This window comes from Mauremys mutica, chromosome 8 (genome assembly GCF_020497125.1).
Source record: "Mauremys mutica isolate MM-2020 ecotype Southern chromosome 8, ASM2049712v1, whole genome shotgun sequence".
Classification (NCBI taxonomy): domain Eukaryota; kingdom Metazoa; phylum Chordata; order Testudines; family Geoemydidae; genus Mauremys; species Mauremys mutica.
The window spans coordinates 51,587,032-51,601,907 of record NC_059079.1 but is presented as its reverse complement, the minus strand read 5'-3'; the positions used below and the strand labels follow the sequence as shown (position 1 = coordinate 51,601,907).

The following is a 14,876-nucleotide window of genomic DNA, read 5'->3' as shown; positions in this document are numbered from 1 at the left end:
GCTCTCATGGGTGCTATGCACACAGCAAAACAATAAGATGGAAAAGAGAATATTGTTTTAAAAAATTGTCAAGAAATTAAAAATAATAAAGCCTGGAAAATGGAATGGTCTTGACTAGATCATTTAGGGAGTTCTACTTCAATTGTTATAATATTCAATGGTGTATCCTCAGATCATGAGCTGGTTGTGATGAATCTCAGTGCAAATACAATAGAGTAGGAAAAGATAAAATCAATGTTTAACACAGTTTCACTTACTGACCAAAAAAAAAATAAAAAAAGAGGAGGAGGAGGAGAAAGAAGTTGACCAAATCCCTGATGCAACCCCAGTTAAATCAAGATTATTACACTGTGGATGAATTTAGTCAGCTAAGTAAAGGGCATAGGTCAAATTCTGTCCTCTCTCACTCCTCACTAAAATCAGTAGGGCTGTAGGAGCCCAGGTGAAGACAGATTTTGGCTCTCTGTGCTTAAATTTAAAACTCTATTAATTGTTTCTGCACAGTGCTCCAATTCTTTCTTACTAGTAGAAGGAGAAGCATTGGCACCTTATAAGAGAGGAATTATCCAAGCTGGGAGCCCTTGTGTCAGTCTCCGTTTTGCTGTATGAAGACCATTTCCCTTGCTCCAGGGGAAATGGGAAAGCGCTTCCAACATCTTCCCAACCCCTCTCCACAATCCGTGAGAAACAGAATGGTCCTGGATGTTTTTTCTCTAACCCTGACTCTCCATGTGAGGAGCAGATGGAGAGAGAGATATGGGGGAGCACATAGACTGTTTAGTTCACATACAAATGCACACATTTGTTTTGCTGATTATGGGCCTGCTTGGGGAGATGGACTTCTGATAGATACATTTAGTCCCTTCCCCCACCATGTTTTCTCAAAAAGATGATGAAATGTCACATCATCACATGAAGACAAATTTATGACAACATATAACCATGAGCATAAGTGGTCTCTCCCTCCTGTTTTGATCTTCTTTAGCATGGTTGCTGAGATAGTGACCTCACAGAGGACTGACCTTGACATCAGACCAGCAAGCAAGGAGTCTTGAGACAATCATGCCCCTGAGACCTGCCCCTGGATTGATGTCACTATCTGCCACTGAAGCCTCTTTTGATACTCGAACATTATGCAAGAGCTGCTGAGCCAGTAACCTTCACAGAAATATCCCTGTTGATAACTCTAAAGCTGCTGAGCCAGAAGGAGGCTATCCTGCTTGGTTCCACACACAAAACCCGATTGCTTGGGTTTTATGTCTTGGGGGGATGTATTTCACCTTGGGAGCCAAATCATGACCCTTCACGCTTGGTAGTCTTGGAGAGCCCTGACTGAGTGGAAACCGAGCAATTCCACTGTGGAAAAAGGGGAAGAACATTTGGAAAGCCTGCAAAGGGATCCACACCCTCTGCATGCTCAGGACTTCTGTTCCAAAAGAGCTTTCTGTGTCCAATGTGCAGGATCCACCACTATGCAGATCTACCTGTCAATTTCCACCTAGGAAGACAGCATACATTGGTGAGGGGAGTGGGAGGGGCTCAGCGGGGAGATTGCAGGGACTCACAGCCCGGCCATTCAGACTGCCTCGTGGGCTTCAGCAGCTGCCTGGCCCTTAAGAAGCTCTGGCTTTTTACTGTTTAAGTTAGCAAAGATAGCTAACAAGCTGATCTCCTGCCACTTTTCAACCTAGAGTGACAATTTGTATCACTGAATTCTTAGCTCCAGACATTTAAATAGGCTTGTGAAGCCCTTTTTTGGTTATTATTTATTAGTAATATTACTATTAATAAGTAAAGAATCAAGTTTAAAGAATTCTTAAGGGAATGGCATTGAAAACTGAGAGAACATGATTTCTGGATCGTAATATAAGTGGACATTTCCTGCTCCATGAATTAAAAATATCGCTTATTTTCACATTAATTCCAGCCTCTCCGAGAAAACTTCACAGTCAGACATCCAACATTATGTCTTCAAAGACTGCGTAGGCTTTTTAGGGTCCCCTTTCCATTTCCTTATCACTAGGCTTGCACAGCTTTAACTTAAAGGACCTGATTCATCCCTGGCTTTCCTCCATTAGCTTCAATGGAGTGACACCGGGAATGAATTTGGCCTGCTGTGTTTGAATATGGACAAACTGTATAGAAATAATAAGACATACGCTATCTCTCAGAATTCATACTTGCTTGTTGAAAGAGAACAATTCCCACTGAATGGAAAGCCTACAGGACCAGGAAATGAAAATGCAGTCGATGAAATTTGGGGAGTTAATGCTAACTGTTCCTAACAAATCTGAACTTCGTTATAATTCAAGCGGAAATGAGTTTTCTCATAACATTTCTGTCCTACTCTTTATGCCCTCTTACTATTTAAGGAACCTGATAGCCTATATTAATGCTAACTTCTGTCAATACAGAACCAAATCCTCAGATAGTATAAATTGGGGTTGCTGTCAATGCCAATTTATATGAGCTGAGGATCTGGCCCTTATTATTTAAAAAAAATACTAATCTTGTTTTCAGTCGTAGGTCCATTACATTTCTTGCACAGATATTCGTTGATAATTTCTTTTTATATTCATTGTGGTTGCTTTATTTATTTATTTTTACCTGTCCATTTTTATTCCCTGTTTAACTGTAAATTGTTTTCCAGAGAGATTTCCTCTGAGGATTTTCCTATTGCTTTTGGCTGGGTTGGAAGAAAAGGATTAAACGTTAATTCAATCCCAATTACAGTAAAATGAAGTATGTGAAAGGAGTAGTGACAGAAAAGTCTCTTCTCCAGAGGTGTATACAGAATCTAGTGGCTGTGTCAATAGCTGTGCTACTTGACACAGAAAATCCATATGACAATACTGCTTAACAGTTCATTGTTAGAAATAAAAAAACAATGAGCAATCTTTTCAGTTTGAAATTAATTCACTAACGCCATATTAATGTCAGTGTTTCAAAGATGTCATATTGTGTAACTGCAGATGTGTCTGCAGAGTGTATGTTCCAACAGTACTCCTCGTGTATATTCAGCTACTTTTCTCTATTAACTTTCCACTGTTCACAAGTCTATTTTATTTCCCCCTCCAGGAGCCCCAGAAGCAGGAGACCGGACTAAAAACAACACTCCTTTGGTCCCAAATTCTACTCATCATTGATATTCAGAAGTGCAATGAATAATCAATCATTGTCAATTTCAGAAGGAATAATGAAACAGACAGATTAATATTGCCTCTTATGTTTGATTCTTAATTTGTAATATGCTAATGGTAGAAAGTAAAATTTTCAAAAGTGAGTAGCAATTTTGAGTGCCTCAGTTTTTGGGTGCCCAACCTGAGACACCTTAAAGAAACCCAAATTTCAGAAAATGGTCAATCTTCACCCTCCAAAAATCAGGCCTGTTTATGGTTGGGTGTACAAAAATTCAGAGTCTGAGAATCACTAGCTATATCAGAAAATCTTGACCCCTGTAGTCATTTTCCTGAAATTGTTTGTCACCTCTTTTCATTGAAGATCATGACTTTCACATTCTATCTGCCACAGAAATGCTTCCTTAACTAATACATTAGAAGGGACTACAAAATGAACTTCTGTATTACTTTCATGTCAAGAGGTGAAATGGTACTTACTTTAGTCTCATTGGCAATTTACACATAAAAATGCAGAAGATCAATCAGCACTTTATAAATCTTTGTTTAAACCAACTAGGCACCTTCATTTCAGGAGAAATAATGTTGGCTAATGTAATCAATATTTTAAACATTAAGAAACATTTTAGTTTTTATTGATCATCTCTTGAAAGTTTTAAATGGTGCATATTATCCAAATAGCTTAATTTAGCCACCATATCATTCATCTCGACAGTACTCGTTGTTTTGTCAATACCTCACTAAGTGTCTCTCTGTGTCTCATTCACTTTTAAATACTTCCACTTTAATGGTGTACCTCACTCTGAGTGCAGTCCATGTATATTGCAACTTTGTTTTTAGCCAGATTGTATTCTCTATTTTCTGTGTTACTGAAGGTTTGGCCTTTAAAGAAGTTATAAAACATAGGTAGCACATTGACTGATTACAGCAAGGGACAGGGTGTTGGGATTCGCTAATCCTGTTCCACATGATACTGTATGATTTTGAACATGATATTTATCACTTCTGTGTCTTACATTATCAATCTGTGCAATGCCCAAGGTAATACTTTTTTTCCTGCTGTTTTTCACAAGAATGTAATAGACATTAATTATTGAAGTACATTGAATCTGATTCAAAGCCCACTGAAACCAATGGAGAGATTCCCAATGATTTCAATGGGCTTTGGATCAGGACTTTTTTTATTCTGGGTTGAAAGGAGCTCATGGGCCTGATCCAAATTCCATTAGAGTCCATTGATTTCAATGGGAGTTGGAGTAGACTCTCTAAGAGCAAAATATTGTAGTAGTTATGAGATTCCATGTGAAGACTGTGGCAACTGGTATTCCCTGAATGCCAAGGAGAAGCTGCTAGTCATAGATCCAACTCCTTGCATTTCAGTAAACAGCTGCATCACTGCAATTGCAGGGGGACAAGCAACACCTCTTCTAGAGGTACAGTATGTTCCTCTGCCAGATATGCTCTCCAACACTCCTAGAGGCATTATGCCTGCTCTTGGCAACCACAGCAATTGCTCAGTGCACCTTTCCCACTCTATCCCGTACTATGACTCTGATCCTTCTTCCTTGAAAATCCAGATTTTTTTCTTTGTAAACATCTTCTCTTTTCTCAAATTAAATAAATGTGATATCAAATATTCATTAATAAAGGAATGGATAAAACACAATAAAACAACCCCTCTATTAGCTCACTTCTTGTTTAAAAAACCCTAATTTACAATTAAATAATGTAACCATTACTGGAGTTTACATTTCATGTTTTCTTTCATCTACAGTAATAAATGAGTTGCCATCTGCATGTCTCAATCGTCTGAGAAAATGGTAAGGCTCAAACAAATGTACTAATGAAGATCCATTTCAAAGTTTATTCTTCTCTGAGTGGAGAACAAGAATCAACCTTGCTTTGAGCAAACCAACCAGCACTAGGGTGACCAGACAGCCGGTGTGAAAAATCGGGACAAGGGGTGGGGGGTAATAGGAACCTATGTAAAAAAAAAGACCCAAAAAATCGGGACTGTCCCTATAAAACTGGGACATCTAGTCATCCTATCCAGCACACCACAGGGAAAGCAATGTATAACAATTATATATTGCACGTGGAGTCTTCATAACTTTTCACTTATAAATTTCAAAGACAGTTTGCCTTTAAGATAGAGAAGTTTCTTAACATGGACTACAGTAGATCACAGTCCAACTTTTATTAAACAGGATATTTTTTCCTTGAGAAGATTAAACAAACCACCAGCACTACACAGGGAAACTAGATTCTGAGTGCCAGGTGTACATGTAATATGAATAAGCTTGATCTTTCAGTAATTCATATACTTATATTTGAGTCTCACTGGGAGTCTAGGGAGGTTTGCATATGTCTGAACTGCAGAACTGGGCTCAAAATCATTCATATTTTATTTTTCCTGACATAAGAACACAGGAATTGCCAAAACTGATCAGGTCAAAGATCTATCTGTTCTGGTATCCCTTGTTTCTCAGTCGTGAATGCTAGATTCTTCAGAGAAAAGTGATATCTGAAAACATGAGGATGTATATCTCTTACTCATTTCTATCTAAATGTAATTATGGATATTCTTATTATTCATATACAAGTCTAATCATATTGAGAATCCTTCTAAGCTCTCTAACTCAATAACAGTGAATTCATTTGTTAATTACAAGTATAATCTATCATCAGTTTTAAATTTGTTGCCTTTTGATTTCTTTGACTTTTTGCGTTGTGCAAATGGGTAAACAGGAAGTTTGATTTACCTTCTTTATGCCATATCATCTTTTCTTGTCCTTTCTCCATGATATAGTCAGAGACCCCAGCTCCTTTTAAGGGGACATACTGCTCTCCATGCAGAAACCTTCAAGTTAATGGGACTGCATATAGGTGCAGCAGTCCCTTACTGTGCAAGGTTAAAGGATCAGGGCCCTACTCTCTTTATACACCCTCACACTACTCTTTCCAAACCTCTAATCATTTTCCTTTTCTGAGCCTTTTCCATTTACACTAAATCCTTACTCAAATGTGGTGACCAAATCTAAATAAAGTATCCAGGATGCAAGCATAGCATGTATTTGTACTAGTCTGTGTCTCTTTTTTTTTTATTTCAACCTAATATCATGTTTACATTTTAACTGCTGTTGTGCACTGAATGCTGTTTCTCTTGAGATAAGTAGCTGTTTCCATTGATGGTGGGGGAGAAGAATTATTTCTGATGAGTATTTAGTGATCCAGGTGAAGTATATTGATTGTCTCAGTCCTGTTGTTAGTGGATAGGTTTCCATATCACCATCGCAATTCCCCTATTTGTGATTCTTTCAATAGTCTTATCATAAAAGCCAAGGAAGGAATGGCTTGAATGAAGAACAACCTACACAACACTAGAGGCTGATCCCTTAAGTTAAAGGTTGAGGTATACTGAGGGGGACAATGTGGAGACATTTGCACTGCTACTCTATATACTGTGCCTTCAGTTCTCCAAGTTAGCAGTACTTTCAGAAACACTATATTGCTCCTTCAAAAAATTAGAGAATGGCAAAATAAGAGTAACTATGCTTTGTTGATTCCTGTGGTTGTATGCCTGTATGCTTTGGTGTTAAGTACTTTCCCCCAAAACATTCCTTTTTCAAAGGACCTTAATAAAAGACTACTGAAGTCAATGGCAATTTTTCCATTGACTTTAATGTGTTTTAGATCAGGCTGTTATACTGCAAGAAGATTATCAGGTAATGACTGTCTTGCTTTATTTTATTATGTATTTTATATAATGTATAAAAAAAATAACTGGGCTAAATATTGATGTGCCACAAGGAGCAAGATCAAGTGGTTGGTGCCTCTAATAATCTCTTGGGATAGTTCTTTCCATAATAACATGCCACCTGAACTTTTTCTGTAATGGAGATTTAGCAGCATGACTTACATTAACATGAATGGGAGTCACACAGATTTGATCACAGCTTTGGAAATGTTATTGTTACTGTCTTGGGCTAACAGGGAGTTTCGCAAGGGAGTTCTCCAGGTGAAGGAGGAGCTAATACAGCATCTGTGGGGTAAGTGACTGTCTGTAGTGTGTGTTTGTTTGTGTTTGGGGGTTACATGCTGTGTGCTGAGCTAGTGTTTGTCAGTCTGTTTGTTTGTTTGGTTGTTTGAGGGACCGTGTGCTCTGGCTGGCAGTTGGAGGCAGGTTTGAAAGCTCGAAGCCTCTGGTAATTGGCTGAGCCTTAATCAGTGGGCGGGGCATTCACTCAGGCCAGGGCTTTATAAAGCCGCGCACAAGCGACCAGGGGCTGCTAACAGGGAGTTTTGCAAGGGAGTTTAGAAGGGGAGTGGGAAGGGAGTGGGAGCCCCTTGCCAGCCCTAACCCCTTCCCCGTGGCCCCCCCTAAAACCTATAAACCGAACCACATTCCAAAACTACTTTCCGTAAACCACCCTTTCACTAACTAGGAGACAATGCAGGCAGAAGCCCAGCAGCAGAGTGGGGGCTATCCAGTTTATTGCGCTGACTGTCGCATGTATGATTACCTGCCCTGTGGGCGGGTGGCGTATGTGTGCAGTCGGTGCAAGGAGCTCCTGGCCCTCAGAGACCATGTACGGACTTTGGAGGCCAGGGTGGCGGAACTGGAAGAGCTGAGAGAGGCAGAGAGGTATGTTGATGAGGCTTTCCGGGACACTGTAGAATTGTCCCACCTCCGCTTAGACAGCTCCTGTGCTGTTGAGGAGGAAGAAGGGCCCAGGGAAGTAGAGCAGTCGATGGGAGCAGAGGGAAACCTTCCCGTAGTTGGGACCCTCCTTCCAGATGGTGCTGGGGTTGCCTCTCGCACTGAGGTTGCCTCTCCGGGGGAGGGAACTCCAGTTTCTAGGAAAAGGCAGGTGTTAGTAATGGGAGATTCGATTATTAGAAATGTAGATAGCTGGGTCTGTGATGACTGGGAGAACCGTATGGTAACTTGCCTGCCTGGTGCGAAGGTTGCGGATCTCTCGGGCATCTAGATAGACTTATGTGTAGTGCTGGGGAGGAGCCGGTGGTCGTGGTACATGTAGGTACCAATGATATAGGGAAGGGTAGGAGAGATGTCCTGGAAGCCAAATTTAGGCTGCTAGGGAAGAGACTGAAATCCAGGACCTCTATGGTGGCATTTTCAGAAATGCTCCCAGTTCCACGCACAGGACCGGGTAGGCAGGCAGAGCTTCAGAGTCTCAATGCGTGGATGAGACGATGGTGTAGAGAGGAGGGGTTCACGTTCATTAGGAACTGGGGAAACTTCTGGGATGGGAGGAGCCTATACAGGAGAGATGGGCTCCACCTAAACCAAAGTGGAACCAGACTGCTGGCACTAAACATTAAAAAGGTTGTAGAGCAGTTTTTAAACTAGGAGATGGGGGAAAGCCGACCGCTGCAGAGGAGCGTGTGGATCGGACACAGACTTCTCTTAGGGGAGAGTCTGATGATAGAGAATCTCCAGGTTATAGTCAGGAGCAGAGGACTGAGAAGTATAATGTAAGGGCCGGATCAGATGATAAACAGTCACATAAAAAAGAATCTGGCACATCAGAAAAATGCAGGCTAATAAACAGGGACAAGTTTTTAAAGTGCTTGTACACAAATGCCAGAAGTCTAAATAATAAGATGGGTGAACTAGAGTGCCTTGTGATAAAGGAGGATATAGATATAATAGGCATCACAGAAACCTGGTGGACTGAGAGCAATCAATGGGACACAATCATTCCGGGGTACAAAATATATCGGAAGGACAGAACAGGCCGTGCAGGGGGAGGAGTGGCACTATATGTTAAAGAAAGTGTAGATTCAAATGAAGTAAAAATCTTAAGCGAATCCACAGGTTCCATAGCGTCTCTATGGATAGAAATTTCATGCTCTAGTAAAAATATAACAGTAGGGATCTATTATCGACCACCTGACCAGGACAGTAATAGTGATGATGAAATGCTAAGGGAAATTAGAGAGGCTATCAAAATTAAGAACCCAATAATAGTGGGGGATTTCAATTATCCCCATATTGACTGGGAACATTTCACTTCAGGACGAAATGCAGAGATAAAATTTCTCGATACTTTAAATGACTGCTTCATGGAGCAGCTGGTACGGGAACCCACAAGGGGAGAGGCAACTCTAGATTTAATCCTGAGTGGAGCGCAGGAGCTGGTCCAAGAGGTAACTATAGCAGGACCGCTTGGAAATAGTTACCATAATACAATAGCATTCAACATCCCTGTGGTGGGAAGAACATCTCAACTGCCCAACACTGTGGCCTTTAATTTCAAAAGGGGGAACTATACAAAAATGAGGGGGTTAGTTAGACAAAAGTTAAAAGGTACAGTGACTAAAGTGAAATCCCTGCAAGTTGCGTGGGCCCTTTTTAAAGACACCATAACAGAGGCCCAACTTCAATGTATACCCCAAATTAAGAAAAACAGTAAAATAACTAAAAAAGAGCCACCGTGGCTTAACAACCATGTAAAAGAAGCAGTGAGACATAAAAAGACTTCCTTTAAAAAGAGGAAGTCAAATCCTAGTGAGGCAAATAGAAAGGAGCACAAACACTGTCAACTTAAGTGCAAGAGTGTAATAAGAAAAGCCAAAGAGGAGTTTGAAGAACGGCTAGCCAAAAACTCCAAAGGTAATAACAAAATGTTTTTTAAGTATATCAGAAGCAGGAAGCCTGCTAAACAACCAGTGGGGCCCCTTGACGATGAAAATACAAAAGGAGCGCTTAAAGATGATAAAGTCATTGCGGAGAAACTAAATGGATTCTTTGCTTCAGTCTTCACGGCTGAGGATGTTAGGGAGATTCCCAAACCTGAGCTGGCTTTTGTAGGTGACAAATCTGAGGAACTGTCACAGATTGAAGTATCACTAGAGGAGGTTTTGGAATTAATTGATAAACTCAACATTAACAAGTCACCGGGACCAGATGGCATTCACCCAAGAGTTCTGAAAGAACTCAAATGTGAAGTTGCGGAACTATTAACTAAGGTTTGTAACCTGTCCTTTAAATCGGCTTCGGTACCCAATGACTGGAAGTTAGCTAATGTAACGCCAGTATTTAAAAAGGGCTCTAGGGGTGATCCCGGCAATTACAGACCGGTAAGTCTAACGTCGGTACCGGGTAAATTAGTTGAAACAATAGTAAAGAATAAAATTGTCAGACAGATAGAAAAACATAAACTCTTGAGCAATAGTCAACATGGTTTCTGTAAAGGGAAATCGTGTCTTACTAATCTATTAGAGTTCTTTGAAGGGGTCAACAAACATGTGGACAAGGGGGATCCGATGGACATAGTGTACTTAGATTTCCAGAAAGCCTTTGACAAGGTCCCTCACCAAAGGCTCTTACGTAAATTAAGCTGTCATGGGATAAAAGGAAAGGTCCTTTCATGGATTGAGAACTGGTTAAAGGACAGGGAACAAAGGGTAGGAATTAATGGTAAATTCTCAGAATGGAGAGGGGTAACTAGTGGTGTTCCCCAAGGGTCAGTCCTAGGACCAATCCTATTCAATTTATTCATAAATGATCTGGAGAAAGGGGTAAACAGTGAGGTGGCAAAGTTTGCAGATGATACTAAACTACTCAAGATAGTTAAGACCAAAGCAGATTGTGAAGAACTTCAAAAAGATCTCACAAAACTAAGTGATTGGGCAACAAAATGGCAAATGAAATTTAATGTGGATAAATGTAAAGTAATGCACATTGGAAAAAATAACCCCAACTATACATACAACATGATGGGGGCTAACTTAGCTACAACGAGTCAGGAAAAAGATCTTGGAGTTATCGTGGATAGTTCTCTGAAGATGTCCACGCAGTGTGCAGAGGCGGTCAAAAAAGCAAACAGGATGTTAGGAATCATTAAAAAGGGGATAGAGAATAAGACTGAGAATATATTATTGCCCTTATATAAATCCATGGTACGCCCACATCTCGAATACTGTCTACAGATGTGGTCTCCTCACCTCAAAAAAGATATTCTAGCACTAGAAAAGGTTCAGAAAAGAGCAACTAAAATGATTAGGGGTTTAGAGAGGGTCCCATATGAGGAAAGATTAAAGAGGCTAGGACTCTTCAGTTTGGAAAAGAGGATACTAAAGGAGGACATGATAGAGGTGTATAAAATCATGAGTGATGTTGAGAAAGTGGATAAGGAAAAGTTCTTTACTTATTCCCATAATACAAGAACTAGGGGTCACCAAATGAAATTAATAGGCAGCAGGTTTAAAACAAATAAAAGGAAGTTCTTCTTCACGCAGCACACAGTCAACTTGTGGAACTCCTTACCTGAGGAGGTTGTGAAGGCTAGGACTATAACAATGTTTAAAAGGGGACTGGATAAATTCATGGTGGCTAAGTCCATAAATGGCTATTAACCAGGATGGGTAAGAATGGTGTCCCTAGCCTCTGTTCGTCAGAGGATGGAGATGGATGGCAGCAGAGAGATCACTTGATCATTGCCTGTTAGGTTCCCTCCCTCAGGGGCACCTGGCATTGGCCACTGTCGGTAGACAGATACTGGGCTAGATGGCCCTTTGGTCTGACCCGGTACGGCCTTTCTTATGTTCTTATGTTCTTATGTGTGCATGTGTGAAGATTTGCTTTTTCAGCTTTGACTTGTGTTGGTGACTTTCTTGTATAACAGTTATTTCCTCACTCTTGTGGTAATTAAAGTCCAAAATCAGCAAAGTACATAAGCATGAACTTCATTTTAAATAAGTGCTTAAGTCCTATGGGACTCTAAAATACAAGTTGAGGTGCTTTGCTGAATTAGGGCCTAACTTACTTATGAGTGTAAATGGAAAGATAGGCTTTAGCCTAGATAACCACCATGGAATTTTCTTGCTCCAGATAATAATAGTTGTGCCGCCTCACTGATGCAATCTGTGTTTATTAGGTAATCAGTATTATTAGTACAGTTGTTTTAAGTAAGTCTAAACAAAGGGACTTTTAAATGTAACAATGGTGTGAGACTGAAGTAATGCTGATCCTTCTAATAAAAACTGGGACACTATCTCCCAGATGCTGGTTTGCACCTTTCAGGACAAAATAGGTTTATGTCTTAATCATATAGGCATTTTAATTATAGTGATTTGTTAGTTAGTCAGTAGTGATGCATTATTAACTTCCATGATTTTTTAAATTTTGTATTGAAAGCTAAGTGTTCATAGCTAAGTTGGAGTTAATCAGAAATAAACAGGTCAAAAATTCTTGATTTACTAATAACATAACAAAAAGGAGAATACCATTCATTATATTTTCCCCCTAGTAGAACAGTCATAGATTTAGAACCACTTGTTATTAAAGAAAATTAGCTACTCATTAGGAAGAGTCAAAATAAAAAAAAACCTGTATTGTTTCATAGAAATTAGAGTAGAGGTAGACAGGAATGCATACTAGCCTTATTGTAAATGTATCAGATTAACATATTTAAATCTATCCCTATAAACTCTTAATTACAATGTGGGGAAAAATACTGACATTGAACATCAACATCAATTAGAGCAATGAAAACTATTGACTCATTCGTTTTATGTATATTATTGGCTGCAGAGCACGGACTTGAAGAGATGGTAAACCACTCAGCAGGGTTTATCTGCCATCCGTCCTTGATATTTGTTTCTTCTTGAAGTTTTAAGGGTATTCTCTGTTACCTCAAAGGGAATAAGGCAACGCTTCAAAAGAAAAACTTTAGAAATGGTAGGGGAGAAATAGGAAAGAAAAGCCCCTTTTCTCAGAAGATACAAACTCGACTCCCTCCTGTATCTATCACCAGTGGATTTAGCCTCCCTCCTTGAGTGGTGTAAATAAAATAAAGAGGAGACAAGGTGATTTGGCACAAACAAAGGTAAGTGTATTCAGGGTAAAGGTGCAGAAAACTGGGAGGAATAGGGGAAAATGCAAACTTAATTAATACAATGAAACAGTGACTGGCTTTGGGAGCTTAGAGCTCAGGCCCATAAACCCTCCCTTGGAAACTGGAAAACAATAAATGATGCCCCAATACAGACACCTTTTCCTACTGTTCAAGTGCAGTGGATACCACGTACAGGTGTGATGCCCAGAACCTTCCACTTTCTGGCTGATTTAGAGCCTTTGAGGAGGAGCACTGGGGAGTCCAGATGACTGTTGGATTTCGTCGCTGGCAAGGAGGCCCTCTAGGATGATGGACACCAGGAATGCAGGATGGCAGGAATGGTGGTGACAGGCCTCCTTTTCCTCAATCTCACTGTGGGACTGATGGTATTCTTCACTCTTCAGCTCTGGAGCACTGTGAAAACCCGACCGAGTACATACTGTCGCTGGGGTGGACAGCCCTGCGCAGGCACTGAACAAGTCCTTATATCACTTTTGTGGTGGGAAAAGTTCTGAGGAGATGGAACGCTGAGGGCTGGTTTTGGCGGGAAAAACTAGTTTTGACTGCTTTGAGCCTGTGTCTTGATAGAAAACAAGTCCACTCTCAGAGATGGAGTCCAAGGGTAGGTCCATACTTACCGCGTGGGTCGACGCGGTGAGTTCGACTTCTCGGAGTTCGAACTATCATGTCTAATCAAGACACGATAGTTCGAACTCCCCACGCGCTCTGGTCGACTCCGGAACTCCACCACCGCGAACAGCGGTGGCGGAGTCGACCTTGGAGCCACGGAGTTCGACCCCGCCGCGTCTGGACAGGTAAGTCAGTCGAACTACGGTAGTTCGACTTCAGCTACCCTATTCGCCTAGCTGAAGTCACGTACCTTAGTTCGACCCCACCCCCGTAGTGTAGACCAGACCCAAGGGTCAATAGTTCATATACTCCATATTGGATCTTATTTTAAAGCCAGTAATTTACTTCATAAACACCTTATTAAACAACTAATTGAACATGTTAAACAGTTTATACTTCTTTCACTTAACATCTCTTAGCCTTCTTATTGTTCTTAAATACAAGAATAGGGAACCAGTACTCAAGAGAAACTGGTGATTTTAGGCATTCCAATTTTTAGGTGTTCCATTTGAGCCATACTAAACAGGGCTGATTTTGAAAGGATGGGTTTTCACCACTTTCCTGAAAATGAAGTTCCTTTAAAGTGTTACAGTTTGGGCACCCATAAATTAATACATGCAAAACCACTAGTAACTTTAAAAAAAATGGCTTATCAGAAATATTCATCACACTTGTAGAACTGGAGATACATTTCTGCACAAATTAAAAAAAAATCCTCTAGTAAATGCTATACAAGTCTGATACATCAGGGTGCTGGTAAGAAACTGCACTTTATTTCTTCACCCCAGGCACTTAACTTGGATCAGGGTTGCAAAATAACCCTATCAGATGACAGGGGGTAGTGCCTGCTGATTCAGGTGTTATTGTTACAGTGAAAAAACCCTTGCACTTACTGGGAAGAAAATATAGTCTATCCCAGAGGTTGTTCACTAGAGGTTCAATAGCTACAGGGTCTACTAAGAAATGGCAGACATAGTGATGTTCCCTGGGTCTAGCGACTCGGTTTGGGCTCCATATTAAGTGGCTGTGGTGTTCTTCAAGAAGAAAAGTAGCAAGTTAACTATAAAGCCTGTATCAGCAACATGGTGGTAAAGCCTCCCTAATTTCTCTGCCTTTACATTTTAAGGACTGTCCATAGTGGTGCACACCTGTAATCAGCCACGTGGGAGGCTGAGGCTGGTGATTACTTGGGTTCAGGGGTTCTGGGCTCCATTGCGCTATGCTGATTTGGTATCCAGTGCCA

The 14,876-nt window shown here is 40.5% G+C and overlaps 1 long non-coding RNA gene across 1 annotated transcript in view; it reads right to left on the bottom strand.

Annotated features, from left to right (window-relative positions):
* The window catches only part of LOC123375476, a 31,125-nt gene extending 17,631 nt beyond the window's left edge, over positions 1-13,494 (bottom strand). The window contains exon 1 of the long non-coding RNA XR_006581471.1: positions 13,197-13,494. This is a non-coding gene — a long non-coding RNA (uncharacterized LOC123375476). The remainder of the gene's footprint in view (positions 1-13,196) is intronic.
* Positions 13,495-14,876: the final 1,382 nt, after the last annotated feature.